The sequence below is a fragment of the Choloepus didactylus genome, chromosome 3, assembly GCF_015220235.1.
Source record: "Choloepus didactylus isolate mChoDid1 chromosome 3, mChoDid1.pri, whole genome shotgun sequence".
Lineage (NCBI taxonomy): Eukaryota > Metazoa > Chordata > Mammalia > Pilosa > Megalonychidae > Choloepus > Choloepus didactylus.
In genome coordinates, this window is record NC_051309.1 from 92,197,929 (window position 1) to 92,218,805 (window position 20,877).

The 20,877-nt window shown below is 37.2% G+C and overlaps 1 protein-coding gene across 9 annotated transcripts in view; it reads left to right on the plus strand.

Moving 5' to 3' along the window:
- The window catches only part of ARHGAP24 (Rho GTPase activating protein 24), a 551,069-nt gene that overhangs the window by 257,634 nt on the left and 272,558 nt on the right, over window positions 1–20,877 (plus strand). The gene's annotated exons all lie outside the window — the stretch shown is intronic.

The window sequence follows — 20,877 nt, forward strand, 5'->3', positions numbered from 1 at the left end:
TTGAATCCATTCATTTGGTTACTGTATTGTGCTCAGCCCACTGTGGACCTATGGACCCCCGTGAGTTTGATTGCTACTGTCTTTGAGATGTATGTCACCTCCTGTACTTTCTGACAGCCAGCAGTCAGCAGTACCTCTTCATTAGTTGTCTGTAACACAAAAAGTATCAAGGGCATCACTGATACTATGATGGAACTAATTGTACATAGGAAACTGGGGTTGTATACTTAGTCTAGTGGTCACTGAATTAATTACACAGAAAAAGCCAGCCACAATAGCTCAATTTGTGCTGAAACCCCTATCCTCATTCAAAATTCAGTGTTACTTTCTCCTTGCTGCTCAAAATAATTGGCAGGTCACATTTCCAACCATTTGAAAGTTGAAGCTTTTACACGCTCTCGCTTCACATGATATTTACAAATTCATACTCAAACTCAGTTTATTTATTTGAAAACATGAAAGAGCATGAAATCTTGACACTCAACAAAATAAAGAAATTATACTGAAAGGGTCAGAGTAAAGGGTCCACAGTGAAGGGAAGGAAGATGGTTTAAACTGAGCAACTTGGCTTACATTACTTTAGAGACTGATCCCTGTGAGCATAAACTGTCTGTCAAATTGGCTGGAGCTCTAGTAAGCAGAAAATATCTGTGGATCAAATGACAATTAGACTCATACACTTTCACCAAAATTTTAATTTTTTTTTTAGGATTTCTTGGCCAAATAAATTTTGAAAATTACTTTTAAATAGGGCACCAAGATTTGCCTAAAATACTAGATTTTATAATTAACTACAAATAAAATCAAATGGAGGATTTTATTTGATTGTGTGCATGTGTGTGTGTGTGTGTGTGTGTGCGCGCGCCTAATAGTTTAATAAGCTTGATGCCAGAGAATATAATTTTTTCCTTAGAATCTCAGCAAGATTTAAAATAAATGTCTCCTTTAACAGTATGAATATATACTTTTATAGGACTGTCTGAACTGAAAATGTTCCAAAGTAGAATTAGTATTTTTTAAAATTTTATTAAAACTGTAGTAAAATGGCTTCTTGGCATGTCCCAATACCTGTCACATTGATTATATAGAAACTATGTCACACAGCAGAAATGATGGTGACCAAAATCCTCAGTGAGAGATAAGTGTGTTTATGCTTTTAAATGTGGCTAAACCACAATAAGAGAACCTAAAATGGGTGTGTTAGTTATTTCCATTTTAGAGAGCTCTGGAAGTGGATCAGTTATGTTCCATTGATTCTCAAGGCTTTACAAGTTTTGTTCATTCATGCAGACTCCAGATTCTTTTAAAGTATTTTTTTTTTCCTTTTTAATTTTTATTGGGATTGTTCAGATACCATACAATTATCCAAAGATCCAAAGTGTACAATCACTTGCCCCTGGGTACCCTCATACAGCTGTGCATTCATCACCACACTTAATTTTTGTTCAATTTTTAGAAACGTTTTATTACTCCAGACAAGAAATAAAGTGAAAGATGAAAAAAAAAAAAAGAAAAGGAAACTCGAAAACTTGAATCCTCCCCTATCCCTAACCAATCCCCCTCAATTGTTGACTCGTAGTGTTGGTATAGTACATTTGTTACTGTTTATGAAAAAATGTTGAAATACTACTAACTGTAGTATATAGTTTGCAATAGGTATGTATTTCTTCCCTATATGCCCCTCTATTATTAAACTTCTAATTGTATTGTCATACATTTGTTCTGGTTCATGGAAGCAATTTCTAGTATTTGTACAGTTGATCACGGACATTGCCCAGCATAGGATTCAGTTATATACATTCCCATCTTTTGACCTCCAACTTTCCTTCTGGTGACATATATGACTCTGAGCTTCCCCTTTCCACCTAATTCACCCACCATTCGGCACCTCTATTCATTTCCAAACATTTAAGTTCATCGTAGTTGAACATTCTGCTCATACTAAGCAACCGCTCCCCGTTCTTAAGCCTCGTCCTATATCATGTCTGTGAGTTTACATATTATAATTAGTTCCCATCAGTGAGACCCTGCAATAATTGTCCTAATGTGTCTGGCTTATTTCACTCAGTATATTGCCCTCAAGGTTTTGTCATCAACCCATTTTTTTTTTAATATGGTTTTGTTCACTCACCATACATTCCATCCCAAGTAAATAATCGATGGTTCTCTGCATGGTCATACATTTATGTGTTCACCACCTTCACCACTATCTATATAAGGGCATCTACATTTCTTCCACAAGACAGGAGGGAGAGTCAAAGAAGGTAGAGAGGCAAAAGAAAGAGGAAAAAAAAAAATGACAGCTAGGAAGCAGCAAAAGGAAAAATAACCTTAAATCAAAGTAGAGTAAAGAATCAGACAATACCACCAATGTCAAGTGTCTAACATGCCTTCCCTACCCCCCCCTTATCTGCATTTACCTTAGTATATCACCTTTGTTACATTAAAGGAAACAATACAATGATTCTATTAGTTACAGTCTCTAGTTTATGTTGATTGCATCCCTCCCCCTATGCCTCCTCATTTTTAACACCTTGCAAGATTGACATTTGCTTGTTCTCCCTCGTAAAAGAACATATTTGTACATTTTATCACAATTGTTGAACACTCTAGATTTCACCAAGTTACACAGTCCCAGTCTTTATCTTTCCTCCTTTCTTGTGGTGTCTCACATGCTCCCAACCTTCCTCTCTCAACTGTATTCATAGTTATCTTTGTTCAGTGTACTTACATTGTTGTGCTACCATCTCCCAAAATTGTGTTCCAAACCACACACTCCTGTCTTCTATCACTCTGTACAGAGTGCTCCCTTTAGTATTTCCTGTAGGGCAGGTGTCTTGTTCACAAAGTCTCTTATTGTCTGTTTGTCAGAAAATATTTTGAGCTCTCTCTCATATTTGAAGGACAGCTTTGCTGGATATAGGATTCTTGGTTGGCGGTTTTTCTCTTTCAGTATCTTAAATATATCACACCACTTCCTTCTTGCCTCCATGGTTTCTGCTGAGAGAGCCGCACATAGGCTTATTAAGCTTCCTGTGTATGTGATGGATTGCTTTTCTCTTGCTGCTTTCAGGATACTCTTTTTGTCTTTGACATTTGATAATCTGATTATTAAGTGTCTTCGCGTAGGCCTATTCAGATCTCTTCTGTTTGGAGTATGCTGCACTTCTTGGATCTGTAATTTTATGTCTTTCATAAGAGATGGGAAATTTTCATTAATTATTTCCTCTATTACTTCTTCTGCCCCTTTTCCCTTCTCTTCTCCTTCTGGGACACCAATGATACATACATTATTGTACTTTGTTTCATCCTTAAGTTCCTGCAGAATATTTTTTCATTCTTTTCTCCATCTGCTCCTTTGCATGTAGGCTTTCAGGTGTTTTGTTCTCCAGTTCCTGGGTGTTTTCTTCTGCCTCTTGAGATCTGCTGTTGTATGTTTCCATTGTGTCTTTCATCTCTTGTGTTGTGCCTTTCATTTCCATAGATTCTACTAGTTGTTTTTTTTGAACTTTCGATTTCTGCCTTATGTATGCCCAGTGTTTTCTTTACAGCCTCTATCTCTTTTGCAATATCTTCTCTAAACTTTTTGAATTGATTTAGCATTAGTTGTTTAAATTCCTGTATCTCAGTTGAAGTGTACATTTGTTCCTTTGACTGGGCCATAACTTTGTTTTTCTTAGTGTAGGTTGTAATTTTCTGTTGTCTAGGCATGGTTTCCTTGGTTATCCAATCAGGTTTTCCCAGACCAGAACAGGCTCAGGTCCCAGAGGGAAGAAATATTCAGTGTCTGATTTCCCTGAGGGTGTGTCTTAGAAAATTGCTCCACCCTTTGATGCCTCAGGTCACTGTGCTTTTCTGCCCAGCAGGTGACGCCTGTTAGCCTATAATTCTTGACTGGTGTGAGGAGGTGTGGCCGTGTTCCCCCAGGCTCTGGGGTCTGGTTCTGAATGGAAAGGGCCCCACCCCTTTCCTCTTAGAGAAGATAGATGCCCTAGGGGGAGGTCATTAGCATTTCAGTAGTCTCTCTGCTTGTGCTATCTCCACCCTTCTTTGAGTCACAGCACTGGGAACTGTAATGGCTGGGGCTTTCTCCACTGAGCCAAAAAAGAAACAGATAGCCCCCTTCAGACCTAGTCCAAGGTGACCCTCCGGCTCTCCAAGGTCAGTCGTCACCCAAAGCCTCTGTCTGTTTTTTGGGGATTCATAGCTGTAGTGAGCAGTTCACACTCTCTACTTAAAACCCCAGTTGGAGCTCAGCTGAGCTATATTTGCTTGCTGGGAGAAAGCTTCTCTCTGGCACCACGAGGCTTTGCAGCTCAGGCTATGGGGGAGTGGGTTTTGTGACTTGGATCCTCAGGTTTTACTTACAGATTTTATGCTGTGTTCTCGGGCATTCCTCCCAATTCAGGTTGATGTATGATGAGTGGATGGTCTTGTTTGTCCCCCCACAGTTATTCTGGATTATTTACTAGTTGTTTTTTGTTTTTTTTCAGTTGTTCCAGGGGGACTACTTAGCTTCCACTCCTCTCTATACCACCATCTTGCCCAAGCCCCCTAAAGTATTTTTTAAAACCATGAGATGTGTTGTTGTGGCTTGTTTGATAATCTCCACATTACAGATTTAAATCCATTAAGAGATTTTGTTTACTAGTATTCGCATGATTTGCTATTATCTATACCACTCTATTCCACACATGAATTAGCTTTTAAAGAAATCAGTTTGAATTTGAAATTAAGTTAGGCAAAAAGAACTGTATGAGGTATATGTAAATGAAAGTTAATAAATCCCTTTTCCCTTATTTTATAGAAGCTGGAAGAAATCTTCAAGATTATTTTGTTCATTTTTACAGATGAGGAATATGCATCCTAGCCCAACATTGTATAGATCCCCAGATTCCCAGTTAAGTAGTCTTTCCACTTCCTTACTCTCTTTTTTATTTTATTAGTATTAAATTTTGTTGTTCTCTTCAGTTTTTGGTAACAAGACTACTGTCATTCTAGTCCACTTGATTTTGGTAGCATAGTAATGAAAATTTAATAATGATGATAATAGCTACTATTTGACATGCTTCTAAGTCCTAAGCATAGTATCAGATCCTTTCCATGCATTATTTTATTTAATATTTTCACCATTCTTATGAGTTAAATATTATTTTTTTATGTGATGAAGTGAGCTTCAAAAAGCTTAAGGAAATTTCCAAATTCACAGAAGTAGTAAATGAGTGAAACAGGACTCAAACCCATTTTTTTCTTTGTTAGTTTATTACAGATTGGAATTAGAAAATGGTCAGAGAAATGAAAATCTTGTTCTCTAGTAAAAATATTTCTGAGATCTTATCAGACCTCTGGATCTGGAACATAGTATCTGTAATCAGTTATCAATATATCCTAAAGATGAAAATGTTTCATTATTTTCATATTTTGGGGTAATAGGGAACCATTTCCATACTTGGCCTCATAAATTTTTCCTCGATAAATTAATATTTAATGTTTATGATGGTTTTTGAACAGACTCTCAATCTGAACAGCAGTATTTGAGTTGGTTTTGTCTATCGCTTTTATGTCTTACCCATTTGCTGTGGCAGATCTGGGCCCCATCCCTGCACAGCTGTTGAATGGCCTATAATCTGTGACCTGAGGCAGGCAGGAAGTCAGAAAGTCTTGCCTCCCCTCATCTTGCTGTATCTTTGTTGTCATGGTGGAGGTCAGCATCAACATGGCTGCAGAGGGTACAGTGATAGGAAAGTCTTTATAGCCTTTTCAGTAGTTTGTTAAGGCCACATAAATAAATTTATGTAAATTTATAAGATTACATAATTAAATGGAAAGTCACTTCAATAAATTAACGTACAGAAATTACAACACTAAATGGAAGGGGAAAAGATGAGGGGATGATGTTTCCCCATACTAGTGTGATGTTGAGCAAACTTCCTATGCCAACTGTTTATGTCTGGGAAAATTTCAGTATGGAGGATAATATTCCTTGAATATCTACCTTGAAGGAATGCAAATTATTGTACAGTGACTAAATTGAGGGTTTGTTTAAAAGGCATTATCTTATATTACCTCACTGTGGACAAACATACCATTATTCTGATTTCTTGTTTCATCAGAAAGTTATGTAAAAAAATTTAACAGCTTTATTGAGATACAATTTACATACCATACAATTCACCAATTTAAATTGTACAATTCAGTTTTGGGGGGTATATTCATAGCTGTTGTGCATCCATTGCCACTATCAATTTTATAACATGCTCATCATCCCCAAAAGAAACCCCAAGCCCAGCAGCAGTCACGCCCAATTTCCCACAGCCTCCCAGCCCCTGGCAACCACTAATCTACTTTCTCTTGTATAGATTTGTCTCTTCTGGATATTTCATATAAAGGAATGTGCTGGTTTGAATCTCTTAGATACCCCACAAAAGCCATGTTCTTTTAATCCAATCTTGTGGGGGGCAGACCTATTGTGAATGGGATCTTTTGATTTGGTTGTTTCCATGGAGATGTGACCATGCCCATTCAAGGTGGGTCTTAATTAGTTTATTGGCATCCTCTATGAGAGGATAAAAGGCAGAGATATTTTGGAGAGAGCTAAGAGATGCTTAGAGAGAAAAAGCCCAGAGACATTTTGCAGGAGGCCATGGAAACCAGAAGCTGAACCTGGGAAAGAAGGTTCAGCAGAGCCAGCCATGTGCCTTCCCAGATGCCATGAGCCTTTGTTCAGTGAAAGTATCCTCTTGTTGATGGCTTAGTTTGGACACTTTTATGGCCTAAGAACTGTAAATTTGTGAATTAATAAATCCCCTTTATAAAAGCCAATCCATTTCTGGTATTTTGCATTTTGGGAGCTTTAGCAAAATGGAACAGAGTAGAATTGCTGAAACTCATGGTAACTCATTTAACATTTTAAAAGGAACTGCCGAATGTTCTACAGAATGGCTGCATGATTTTACATCCCCATCAACAATATATGAGGGCTTCAGTTTCTCCATATCTTCACCAACACTTACCTATCTTTTTGATTATAGCCATGCTAGTGGGTGCAAAGTGGCATGTCATTGTGGTTTTGATTTGTATTTACTCAATGACTGATGATGTTGAATATGTCTGTTCAAATCTTTTGCTCATTTTTCAGTGGGTTTTTTTTTTTTACTGTTGAGTTGTGAGGGTTATTTAAATATTCTGGATACAAATCCTTTATCAAATATATGATTTACAAATATTTTCTCCCATTTGACGGGTTGTCTTTTCACTTTCTTGATGATGTCCTTTGAAGCACAAAATTTTTAATTTTGATCAAGTTCAATTTATCTATTTTTAATTTGGTGGTGTTCTAGTTTGCTAATGCTGCCGGGATGCAAAACACCAGAAATGGATTGGCTTTTATTAAGGGGATTTATTTGGTTACACAGTTACAGTCTTAAGGCCATAAAGTGTCCAAGTAATGCATCAGCAATCGGGTACCTTCACTGGAGGATGGCCAATGGTGTCTGGAAAACCTCTGTTAGCCGGGAAGGCACATGGCTGGCGTCTGCTCTGGGGTTCTGGTTTCAAAATGGCTTTCTCCCAGGATGTTCCTCTTTAGGCTTCAGCTTCTCTCCAAAATGTCACTCTCAGCTGCTCTTGGGGCATTTGTTCTCTCTTAGCTTCTCCAGAGCAAAAGTCTGCTTTCAAAGGCTCTCTCCAAAATGTCTCTGTAAACTGCATTTCCTTTCTCAGCTCCTGTGCATTCTTCAAAGTGTCCCTCTTGGCTGTATCAAGCCAGTTCCTTCTGTCTGCGCTTATATAATGCGCCAGTAAACTAATCAAGGCCCATGCTGAATGGGCGGGGCCACACCTCCATGGAAAATTATCCAGAGTTATCACCCACAGTTGGGTGGGGCACATTTCCATGGAAACAACCTAATCCAAAGGTTCCAACTTAATCCCCACTAATATGTCTGCCCCCACCAGATTGCATCAAAGAACATGGCTTTTTCTGGGGGACATAATATATACAAACCGGTACAGGCGGCTTGTGTTTTTGGTGTTGTGTCTAAGGTGGCTTTGCCTGACTCAAGGTTATGAAAATCTATTCCCATGTTTTCTTCTACGAGTTTTATAATTTAACTCTTACATTCCTGTCTATGATTCATTTTGAGTGAATTTTCATGAACGATTAGGGAAGAGGTCCAGTTTCATTCTTTTGCACGTGACTGGCATAAGGGTTTTCAAATATGAGGCCTTTTGTGCCTGTTGGACCAACTTATAATGCTGTTGCCCTCAGATTTTTCTGGCTCTGTCTTATCATTCAAACCTTAATTTAAATGTCGTCTTCTCAGAGAACTTCTGAACCTTCTATGAAAAGTACATACATCCATCCAATATCCCTTATTAATTACCATGTTCATATATATCATAGAGGTTTGTATTCTAATAGAATGACTGGCTCAGCTGTTGTTTATTTTATTCACCATTATATTGTTTTCTTAGCTCATAGCTGACACTCAAGAAACAACTGATTGCAAATATGAAGTGCTACTTTCTTAGTGTCATACTTTTTTCTCTCCTCTAGTACTCATTTCCTTCATGTGAATTGAAAAATATGCATTCTCTGCATATTTTTTAACTGATGGCTGTTTCTACCACAGCAGATATTCAACTATGACTTATACTGCCATACGTCTGGTACCCAGTTTATGAGACAAGCCCTCACCTCATCTACTATCATCCTTAGTCCAGAGAACTTTTTCAAATATAATGCTATATTGCCTCACAACAACTCCACACTATCTATATTATTTAGGGTTCTCTGTAAATATAGGACTTTATAAAAGTGTGTCACACAACTGTAGAGATGCACAAGTCCAAATTCTGTAGGTCAGGCAGCAAACTGGCAACTCCAGTGAAGGTGTTTGATGAACTCCTCAGGCAGTGAACTGGCAACTCTGAAAAAGGTGTTCAATGAACTCCTCAGGAAATGCTTCGCTGGCTAGCCAAAGAAGTGAAGGTCCTCTCTCTCTCTTCCTTAAAAGCGTTCAACTGATTGAATTAAATCCAGCTGATTGAATTCTCTCATTGTGGAAGACACACCCTTCATTGATATAATCAGTCACAGGTGCAGTCAATTGACTGATGATTTAATAAACCAGCCTTCTGATTTATTAACCAGCCCCAAATGTCCTTGCAGTAATGGTTAGGCCAGTGCTTGCTTGACCAGACACCTGGACACCATCACCTGGCCAAATTGACACATAAACCTAACCATCACACTATTCCAGAAACACATATTCCCTATACACAAAAGATTAATAATAACTAACTTTTTAAAACATTTATTCTTTTCACTGTGCTTGGATTCTTTAATTTAATACTTTGATAATACTACAAGGTAGGTGATACTATTATTTTCATGATATAGACAAAGAAACTGAAGCTTCCAGTAAAGGTAAGGGTCATCAGCTAGCAAAATGGCAGTCAGAATCACTTTCACACAACTGTTTGCTATTCTGTCAAAGGAGCTGAAAAGGCATGACCCAAAAGGGAGATTTTTCTCCCCTCTGAGAAGAGAGATGAGTGTTTGTGTCCTATTGGAATAAGAGAAAAGAAAAGACAGACTACAGAAGTCAATGTGAAGATCAATACTGAAGATGGCACTTGAATGGGTTTTATTGTCAAGAAAAGATGGGGACAAATATTGTGATATTTTATTAAATGACTCAGAAGAAAAGAAACAAGAGTTTTATTTTTTTAAACAGGATTTTTGTTTTCATTTTCAGATGCCTCTATGGATACAAATAGTTTGAGAGTGATGTCATTAAATGTGTAAAACTTTTTGCTCTCTGAGATTTTTTTTTGAAGATTCAGTTTGGCTCAAATGGGCATGTGCATAGCCTGCAGACAGGCAGGAAAATTAAATAGCCAGAGGATGGTTTCAAGCACAGTGGGCAGAAGGCCTGCCTCAGTTACCTGGACGTGGGCCATCCTTACTCCTGGGAACTGGCTGGAGGGCAATAATGTCAAAACTGGCTGAAAGTAACAGGGAAACTGGATTTGTTGCAGTGTCTATTGACATTTTGGTGTATACTTTTACAAAATCACAGCTTTGTTCCATGAACATGGGAGAGGCAAGAAGTATTCCAAGGAGAAGCTTCTTTGCAGGTTCTGGTGCTTTTCCTTCATGTTTCATGTTGTGGCAGATGTTACCAGGGCACCTGACACCACTCCATATGGGATGATTATATTGTGCAAAGAAGGAAACAAGGGGAAAATTTTGTTTTTTAAAAACTCTCTTTTCCAATGAGGGGATTATGGAAAAAGTGACAGTGTTTAAAAGTCTATGTTCTGTTTGCCAAAGTGGGGGAGAGTTGTGTGGAGTGGGGTGGGGGAGGAGTGCCATGGAGGAGCAGTGAAATTCACCCAGGCCAATTGCCACGTGACTCTTTGAGGGTCTGCGGGGAAGATGCCATCTGCCACCACTTGGCAAGACTTGGTCACCAGGGCACAGAGTGGGAAATTGTCCTTGACCTTGGAGGGAGAAGCTGGCAGCCGGCCCAAAAGTCTGCTTTCTACTAGAAGCGATAGGCAGCCATTGAGCTGAGATATTAATGATGTCTCTTTCTTATTGTGCAACATGGAAACTGGGAGAAAATGAGGGAAGGCAGAAGGGAGCAGAAGGAGGAGGAAGAAAAGAAAAGGAATACTTAGTAGCTGAGCCTGTCTATTCAGCTAAGCTTGCAATTGCTCTTGCTCACTAATTGAATGGAACAGGCAACTTGCATTTCTGAATTGTATAAATACCAGAATTTACCAAATTAATGTAATTATAGGAGAAAAGGTGAGGCTGAAAAGTATGTGTGTATAAAAATATGTGTAAGTATATAAATGCATATGGAATTAATTTATGAATGTCTGCTCTTTACCAGACAAAGTGATGTTAGGAAATTTTTCACATAATGTTATTAGAGTAGATTCTTTAATTATGTCCAATTTACAGATGTGGAAACTGAGGTTTGTGTCAGGGTTCAGTCCCTGGTTTGTATGACTCCAAAGCATATACTGTTACCTAGCATTTATACCCTCTATATTATGAATTAGGTTCAAGTTATTATTTAACTCTCTAGCTACCTCATTAGTTTCTTAGGGACAAGAATAATGTCTTAATTTTTGTTTTATCTCAGTACCATTTTGCACATAGTTTATAAACAATGAATAATTTTTTGTGACCTTTGCATAATGTTTAAACTTGTAAAATGTAGATATTTTGTGGTAAAGTACATTTGAAATTTCACAGGGGGCACCTAAATTATTTAAAATGTTGTAAACCTCATGGTTTACATGAGGGCTGGAGCTCAAAGTCCTGAATAATTCCTGCTTCTATCAAGTCTCAGTGCATAATCAGGGCCCATCAATCTCAGTTAAATTGAGAGAATCTAAATCTGAGAGCACTAGTGGATACTTTTGAAATTCAGTTTCACCGAGAAGGAACTGAAAGCAAAAAGACAATGTTTTAAATTTCCATAGATGGTTACCTGGCTGACAAAAATAAAAACCTCACAGAACTAAAGTGGGAGCTAGAATACATCCCTGTCATTAAGAGGATATTTAGGAGAATAAAACAAGTCTGGGACCTTGGGAGTGAAATTGAGAGGAAGACCAAGGGACTTCAAATCAAGTGCTTGAAAGAGTCAAACACAAACACACACAGAAGAGAAACACTAGTGTGGGACTGGAGTAGCACTTCTCAATTTTTAAGTTTTCTCCACAAAGACACGCAGGCCCGCCGAGATTGACAACAAATAAGGCACAGCAATGCAATGACGCTAATAGCACCCCTTGCTCTGCCATTCAAGGAAGCCCCCAGAACTTGAGTGAAAGTAACTTTAAATTGGCTTTAATTATAAATAAGCAACTCTCTTAACAAATGTCAGTACTTTATCATTAGCAAACTAAGTTGCAACATAGCTCACTACACACAGTAGCATAATGCTAAGGCTGAAAACTAATGGATTATTTAACTTCTAGGCTCCTTTTCAACACTAGAATCCTGAGATTTACCTATGGCTAGTTCTAAGAGCTATCTAATTATTGTTGATTTTCATCTTGAGCATTAAAAAAACAAAACAACAACAAAACATCTCTTTTAAGGAACCCATTCATTTTTAAATGCATCTTTCTCCAGTGCTTCTGTTGTATTTGTTTTGTTTATCCATGTGAATTCATCTTTACCCAAATATTCATAGGAAAAAATGGAAGACATTTTCCACTTGAAAAATGAGTTTCATATTGTAAGACCCCAGAGTACTTTAAGAGTAATAGTGGTAATTTGGCATTAAGTTCGATTCTGCAGAGACAGGGAATCAGGCTTCTGTTTCCTGTAATGGCTATTGGTTTGAACTAATCCCATGACCTTTGAATCTATGAAATTTTAGAGTTTGATTTTTAATCTCAGTTGCATTCTTACTGTGTATGTGTGAAAAAGATATAAGACCTGAATCACAAGATGAATGAATAGAATTTCTTAATGAGAATGAATTTGCTAAATGAGAGTGAAAATTAATAGTCTCAGAGTGAAAACTCAGTGATAGCTAACAGTTTGCCTTTAGCATATTGGTTATTGAATGCTACTCTAGTATTTAAGAGAGAGGGTGAGAGAGAGAGAAAGAGAGAGAGTGGACCCTTCACATGTAGTCAGAGGCAAACCACATAGTTATTTGTTGCTATGATGTTTTTGATTGACAGGACTCTAGAACAACCTGTAACAAAAAGGACATGTTTGTGTTGAATCATCTTTCATATTGGTTCAGGGGTATTTTCCATTGTGTAGTGCTGTTTTTTATTTGTAATTGTTCTTGAGTTTTTAAATATATATCTTTCCCTGTGAATGCTTTCTGGTAAGTCCTTATTTCAGAGAATTCTTAAGAGATATTCCAGTCATTAGAGGGAACTAGAATGTCACATCCTAGTTCCTGTTACACATCTAGGCAAGTCTGATATGCCTTCCATTTTCAGAAGCCTCCTGGTCCATAATCTAGTCTCAATACTCTCCATTATTAATTCTAAGCAATGTTTAAATATGGCTATGAGGTTAAAGCAAGGTGCTTTTTATCTTCAATATAGTTGTCATCTTCAGATAATGGTAAATTGATGTCTGGGAAAAGTGAAAAGAGCAGAATCTTGTAAATTCAACAAGTACTTATCATGTACTTGCTTTTACACTACAGGGTGGGGAAGATTTAAAAATGAATAAAAACTAGTCCTTGCATTCAAGATATTTATAATCTAATGGGTAGTAAAGTATCAAAATTAGTATAAAACATAGAAGAATGTTGCCAGTGCAAAACAAAGTACTGGAAAAATCCATTGAAGGAGAGTTCAGTAGGACTGGATTGTAGGCTGGAATCTGTGTATTTTCAAGTTCTCTAGGTTATTCTAGTACCTAGCCTGGCTCTGCAGTGTGATGCTCGGTACTAGGAGTCCAAAACTCAGTCCCTTCCCTTGGAGACCAACAGTCAAGTTGACTAAGAAGAAAGACATGTCAGAAAATAAGTACAATTCCATGTTAAAAGTGCTTTTAATTTAACTTTCTTAAAGGTATGTTGTTTTCATTTCATATGCTGCTGCAAGCAGGTGGCTTGGCTTAACAATGGGAATTTATGAGCTTACAGTTTTGAGGCTGAGAAAAATGTCCAAATCAAGACATCATCAAGGCGATGCTTTCTTCCCAAGGACTGGCTGCAGATGATCCTTACTCCACGTGGCAAGACACGTGGCGGCATCTGCTGGTCTCTCCCTTCTCTTCCAGCTTTTATTGCTTTCAGCTTCTTGCTTCTGTGGCTTTCTCTCTTGGTCTGAATTTCATTCTCTTATAAAAGGGCTATAGTAAAAGGATTAAGATCCACCCTGGTCCATGCCTTAACTGAAGTAACCAAAAAGTCCTATTTACCATAGGTTTATGCCCACAGGAATGGATTAGCTTTGAGGACATGATTTTCTGAGATACATACAGTTCCAAACTACCACATTCATCAGGGGTAGTTTTGTTTGTTTGTTTTTCCCCTTGCAGTGACAGAGATTTCCTAGTGGTAGTGAAGTGGGAGGTAGTGAAAAGTAGTGATGTAGGTACCTGATTTTTTTCATTGTATGTTTTTCTCAGGTGGGAGAGGGAGCCTAAGCTAGTGAATGGTGAGCTAATTCCTTGGTGCATAATAGCCTGATTTCCAGGAATGGGAAGACTTGGTTGGAAATTTCCTATTTTGTAGGGAATTGTCATTTAATAACATGCATATTAAAATTGTGATATGCAGTCTTTCCACTTTTGATTGCATAATTAATTATCCATAAATTATTGCCCTCTTCATTTTCTATTTCAATAAATTCTTAGCCATCCTTGAAGATCCAGTTCCCCTTCCAGTAAACCTCACAACAACCAACCCCTGAACCACTAAATTACAAAGGATGTATTTTTTTCCTTGTGATGTTTCTTGTATTTGATTTTTCCCTTGTGCAATTTAAAATTTTTAATAACCTCATACCTTAATCTCTCAAATAGATTGTGAGTTCCTTGGGGGCAAGAGATATATTTTATGTCTCCATGTATCCTTTAGCAACATGCCTAGATAGGTGAGACAATCAGGTTGCTTGATGGGCTTGTTCGAATGTGATGCCATGAACAGGTGACTTCAGAGTTCTTGTTAGTTTATGACAAAATCATAACTTAGATCCCATTTCTGTCTGTACAAATACATATTGAGAACAGATGCTTCTTTTTACATTTGAAACCATTGCAAGCAGCATGTTTTTCCACTTCTAAGGAAACACCTAGAGCAACTTGGGCAAATCTCTTCTTTAATATGAGACCTTTCATTTTTTTGCTTTTCTTATCTCTTATTGTCAGTTTTGGGTTTCAATTATTGTTTAAAATGTGACAATATTAAAATATTTCCATAGTAGAAAGGATCCAGTACAACTTTTTTGAAAGTCTTTTCTGAGAGGTAATTTTGGCCAATGCTTTTTGAACTTTTATTGAATAAAATGAAGCGCCACATACAAAAACAAGTGAACAAACCAAAAATAAAAATAAAAATCTACAACATGACATTAAAATAGCCAAAATTTGAACATCTATTATTTATACTTGGAGTCTGAAAAGAATAAATTTTAATTAAAAAAAAGATACGTAATCAATAGGACACTAGGACACAATGCTACAAAAATAGTACTGTGAATAAATGAAGATTTTGAGGGGAGGGGAGATAGACTTCTAATCGTTTTAAATCTTGTGCAAAACTTTAAAATAAGGGTAGTAGAAAAAGTATGCTTAAAAAACTGATTAGACTCTTAACCTAACAGTCCTGTTGCTGCTTATGCCTAGGTTGGTTGGTTGTGTGAAGTATAGTCAACATGCACAAAACGCACAGTAATACTGCCCTCTACAGGTTCCCTGTGAGGCAGCCACTTGTCTTCAAGTGGGTAAATGGCTGGGTAGTTTTAAATAGAAGACTTCAAATGTGTTTGCTTTGACATCTTCCATAACAGTAAGCAACCTGAACTATTCCCCTACCTCTATGCATGATGACATATGGAAGCCATATTCTCCAAAGAGTTATGTGCTCTTTGCTGTTTCTGTGACTATATATTAATAGTTTTTAAAAGATTTTTATTCTGTGTTCCGATTAGCAATACCTAACTCCCTTTCTCAAAGTCCTGCCATACTGGAATTAAGAAAATTATCTAATTGTCAAAATGACAGTTATGTATATAAAATCTGGGAAATTTGTGTAAAATTGAAAGCAGTGATGCTACTTTATAGTCACATCTTTTATTTGAAGTAGATAAGGCATTAGGAAATTAACTCAGTTGTCTCTGATAAGGAAAACTAGAAAGCAAAAATAATATATCTTCTGTACCATAGTCACTGATAAATATTTGGGTGTTAAATGGGATGTGGTTAGTAAATGCATGTGAAAGCCAGTGAGAAACTAATAGGCAAATGATTTAACACATGCATGCTTTGCAAAAAATCTTATGGGAAAATAAAAATTTCTAGAGGAAGAAATATGTTACATCCCCAAATATGATACAGAGAGGGATCCCTGGTGGATAAAAGCAAAATAAGAAAAGGTTCAATATCTCAGCATTGTCACAACTGAACTAAAATTCTCTGTGCCTCAGTTGTGAAAATTAAATGGTGATTATAAATGCTATGGAAGTATTTGCTGTTATCATATTAACATTTTGTAATAAAGTCTGCTTAAATTTTCTAAGGTGCATGAGTGGGTTGTGGCAGGGGTGGAGTGGGGCGGGCAATGTTCAGCTGTTACCTTAATAGTAGGGTATTCATTAGGGTGTTGGCTGCAAGTAGCATAATGCAAGTATTATTAGTTTAAATAAAGGAGGGTAGGTATATTATAAGAATTCAGAGAATGCTTCCCAGAGCCCACTGACAAAATACCACTGAGTCTCAGGTTAAGCAAGAACATGACTTGAAAGTTTCCCAGACAGTTATTTTCTGTCTAGCTCTTGTCCCCATGCATCCTGGTACATCTATATTATTCCTGTCTCATACTCTTTCTCTTATCGGGCTGACTGTCTCTTCTCAGCATGGCAGAATATGACCACCAACAGCTATAAAGAAGCTTTTACCTGTCTAGTTGCACAGAGATACAGAGTAGCTTTTTCTTCGCTTCTATCCAAATTCCCAGGAACAGGAATCCCTCTCACCATCGATGAGGTACTCGATTGTGGCTGATAACCCGTGGCCATCAGGGCAGGGCCTTGCAGCAGAAACGTGAACCTAATAGGTTATTCTTCTGACATTTCCTAAATGTAGGATTTGGAGATTCCTTCAATTCTTGCCCTTAAACAGTCTCTAGTTTATAAAACTTTAGGTTTAAATAGTTGCCTATTAGTTGATTTTTTGGAATTCAGAAAACATTTCCTGGGCAAGCTGTATTATATCACATTTTCACATCCTTAAGAGATTCCTGACCTATTCCTCCACCAAAGAAAACAAAGGTGCAAACAAAAAACTGACTAACCCACTGTGTGTTTAAAAAAAAAATTATTACTAGTTGCTTTAGAAATCATGGGAGCTAGTGATCAAAAAATTTCAGGACTGTCCTGTTTTCATATAAACTTGTCACAATGTCAAACTATGCATTCCTTTCTATTGTTGTTGTTTGCAAACTATGCTCCCCATAAATACAGTTTTAACCCTCTTGTATAATTTTAGTTTTAAGGAAAAAGTGAGTTCAGAGCTTCCTCTCTGTAGTGGTATTGGCTCTTGGCAGCAGCAGCAACAGCTAGAACTTCCTTCTCTTATCCATTCATTTGTCCATCCCTCCCTCCATCCATCCAGCTATCCTCTGTTCTGGCACTGTTCTAGACTCTACAGATACAATGCCAAACAAGAAAATGTGTCAACTCTTCTGGAACTTACTTTTGGTAAAAGAAAACACAACTATAAGCAAGTGTACAAACAATGAAATATTAGTTAATGTATAAGTATTAGGTAGTGATGAGTGCTATGGGAAAAGTAAAATAATTCAGGTGGTTGTGATGTGGAGTGACTGGAGAGTCCCTTTATTGGACAATTGGATCAGAATTTTCAAATTCTGATTTAGCAGCTGTGCATCTGTGACTGGTAGAAGGAGTTTCGGTAGGGAGTGATAGGGACCTGGGAGATTGAGAAGGTCAAGATGGCCTTGTTGCCCTGCCCCATCAGGATACTTCTTAGTCCCAGAATGCCTCCTCACCTTCTTTCTAAAGCTCAGGGAATTACCTTGACATCATTCCTTTCTGTCTCCACTACTAGTTAATTCCACTCCGAGATTTTCCTCTCCCTTGTTCCATTACAGGGCAGAAGTCTCAGATACCTCTTCTCCATTCTACACTGTTCTGCTGCGTTTTTCAAAGGGTGCTTCCTTTGCCTTTTATAGTCATTTTTAAAGACTACACAAACAGTAAAGAAGTCAAATGCTACAAAAGAATACACATAAAAATAAGTTTTCTACTGAGTTATTGACTTCAAACCTTCACTCTCCCCAGCCAGACATATATATACATAAATGTGTGTGTGTGTAATAGGTTTGTGTATTTATTTGTAAATAAATAAGATGTACATACAATTCACTTTAGAATTTTTTGAATCTATTGTTCTGTGGCCTTTTTTCACTTAATGTGTTTTAGATAACTTTTTCGTATCAGACCTATACAAATACCTTTTTCTTTTTAATAGCTGCATAGTATTTAATTATACAAATGCAAAATAATTAAAATTTTCAGCCAGCTCTTACTAGATATGTAGGATATTTATAGTCTTTGCCATAGCAAACACAATTATAATCTCATAAATATATCTTGTCACAATTGCTAGCTCTAGTACTATATATATGTAGGGATAGATATGTATTTATATATATTTATGTGTGTGAATGTGTGTATGTATATGAGCATATATATGCACATATATATGTATGAGTGTAGATATATTCATGTATATGTGCATTTTAAACTTATATATGAGGTTAACCATAAGAAAATTCAGGTTTTGTAGTAAAACCTGGTCAGATATTGGCAGTTTCATATGATATGACCTAATAGGTACTGCCAAATTGCTCTCCAAGGATCTCAGCCTGTTTGTCTGTTTATTTGTGTGTTTTTAATTCCTAACAGCTGTTGAAAACAGATCAGGAAATATCTTGGCTGCAAATCTCTGCTGGATAAAATGAGAAAATTGTGTGGATTGTTATCATACAAAATCGTGGTTTCCTATTAACTGAACCCACATTTTCATTGAGGACTTTTCCCTGGAAACTGTCTTTCATTCCCTCTTGCAGCTAAAACCAGAGTCGATTACCATCAGGGGAACTACAGTTTTGAACATGGGGGAGGGGAAAGTATACGCCTAGACACCAGGTTGGCTCTAAAGTGCTGTTGAATAAATTATTTCTCCTTTCTAGGTTTATCCAAATAATGAATACTGCTAGCATCTAACTTAAAAACTAAATGAGATCATACCTATGATGCTGCTTAGCATAGCACTTGACAGCATATTAAATTCTTGTTTAGTAAATCAAACTCCACCCCTCCCCCCCTTTCTTTCCTTCCTTTTTCTGAATCTCTAAACTACAGGGATGTGGCAAGGAAGACAGTTCCTCTCTTGGCCACGTAGTCTTATAACTATTAACAAACATCTGGAAACTGTTTCTTCCCCAGAGATAGGCACTGAGCTGCTTCAGTTATCTGACAGTCATTCACCTAACAGGCCAGTGGCTTGGAGGTTGCCCTCAAAGGCCAGCGCTGCAGGGTAAGGATAAATCCATATTCAGGCCCAATCTGGGAGTGAAGATAGTTGGGAGCTTAGTGGGTGAGTACAACTTGTCCCAACATTACTATCCAACACTTGCAAAACACTCTAGAAAAGTGCTTTTTAAGCAATAGCTTTTGGTGCTAGCTTCACCTAATTTTAATTTTCAAATTGTGACTTCCATTGACAGTACACAGATTTTTTGCATATGTTATCCTAATTAGAATAACTTCAGTGATATAAGTTGTCATCTTATTTCCTCACAAGTCATGGATTGAAATAGTCCTCCCAGGAGATAGAAAGAGAGAGCGAGAGCGATATTATATATATATGCAAAACGAATTCTCTCTCTCGAGAGAGAGAGAGAGAGAGAGAGAGAGAGAGAGAGAGAGAGAGAGAGAGAGAGAGAGAGAGAGAGAGAAAGAGAGAGAGAGAGAGAGAGAGAGAGAGAGAGAGAGGTGGCAGGCAAAACAATTTTAAAGGTCCCAATTAAAATTCTCTCTGTGAATTCATGAAGAATTCAATACTTCATAGTCAGGTAGACGTGGAATTTAAGTTCTTGTGAGCAAGTGATGCCTAAGTTTGATTCTTGAGAATTTATAAGGATAATCGAGCAATTGGTAGGAGGCATTAAAGTCTGCTGAATGCTGACTGAACACAGCCAGAAATACTGGAAAGAGCACTGAACTTAGATCAGAAGAACTGAATTTAGTCTTGGCTCAAACATTTGTTAATCGTGTGATGCTGAGCAAGTCACTTAATTTTTTAGTTCCTCTGTTTCCAAGTCTATAAAGTTGGGATGATTAATCCTGTCCTGTCTGTTTCCCAGAGTTGTTATGAGAATCAGATTAGATGATGCATGTGAGAGAGATTTGTAGGGATAAAGTGTTGTTCAGATGTAAAGCCTTGGTATGTATTGTTTCTATTTTGAGTTGTGTAAGCTTTTTGAGGGAAAAGATTGTGTCTTTGGTTTACAGACCCTGTATAGCCCTGAACAATTGAGTGAAGAACATGTTACATAAACTAAAAACACTGGGAGGTGGTCTTTCCCTGCAGTTTTCTACGACATTGCCTACTTTACATTTTTTTCCTAAAATCATAAAATGTAAGTCTTTCTTTTTCCTGGTTTACCGTTTCAACATTCTTAAGGAGACAATTCTCCCTTTATGCTAACTTCTTATCTGGTTAGAGCCTTTAAACTTAATAGGTGAAAGTCTATTGTGGAGAAGTCTATTTCTTATCTCAGTGAATGTATTTCTAAGTGGATCTGAAGGCAGAGATGCCAAAGTTTGAATGGTAGGGAGTGTTACAACACATGAAAACAATAACATCATGTTGGCTTCACAACCACTAGTTCTTCAACTATTGAATAGCATATTTTCTTCCTTACTTTTATTTGAAAGAAACATATTCCTTCTTGTGTAACCACCAAGCATCAGGTACTAATGTACCTGGGAAAAAAATAATGGGAGGCTTCCATTATTTGTTATCAGTTGTGATATGTAACATTGGATTGAGTATGTTGCATATTGTTCATGGCCACTGCTAGCAAAAGAGAAGACAATAAGAAATCAAATAATGTTTGA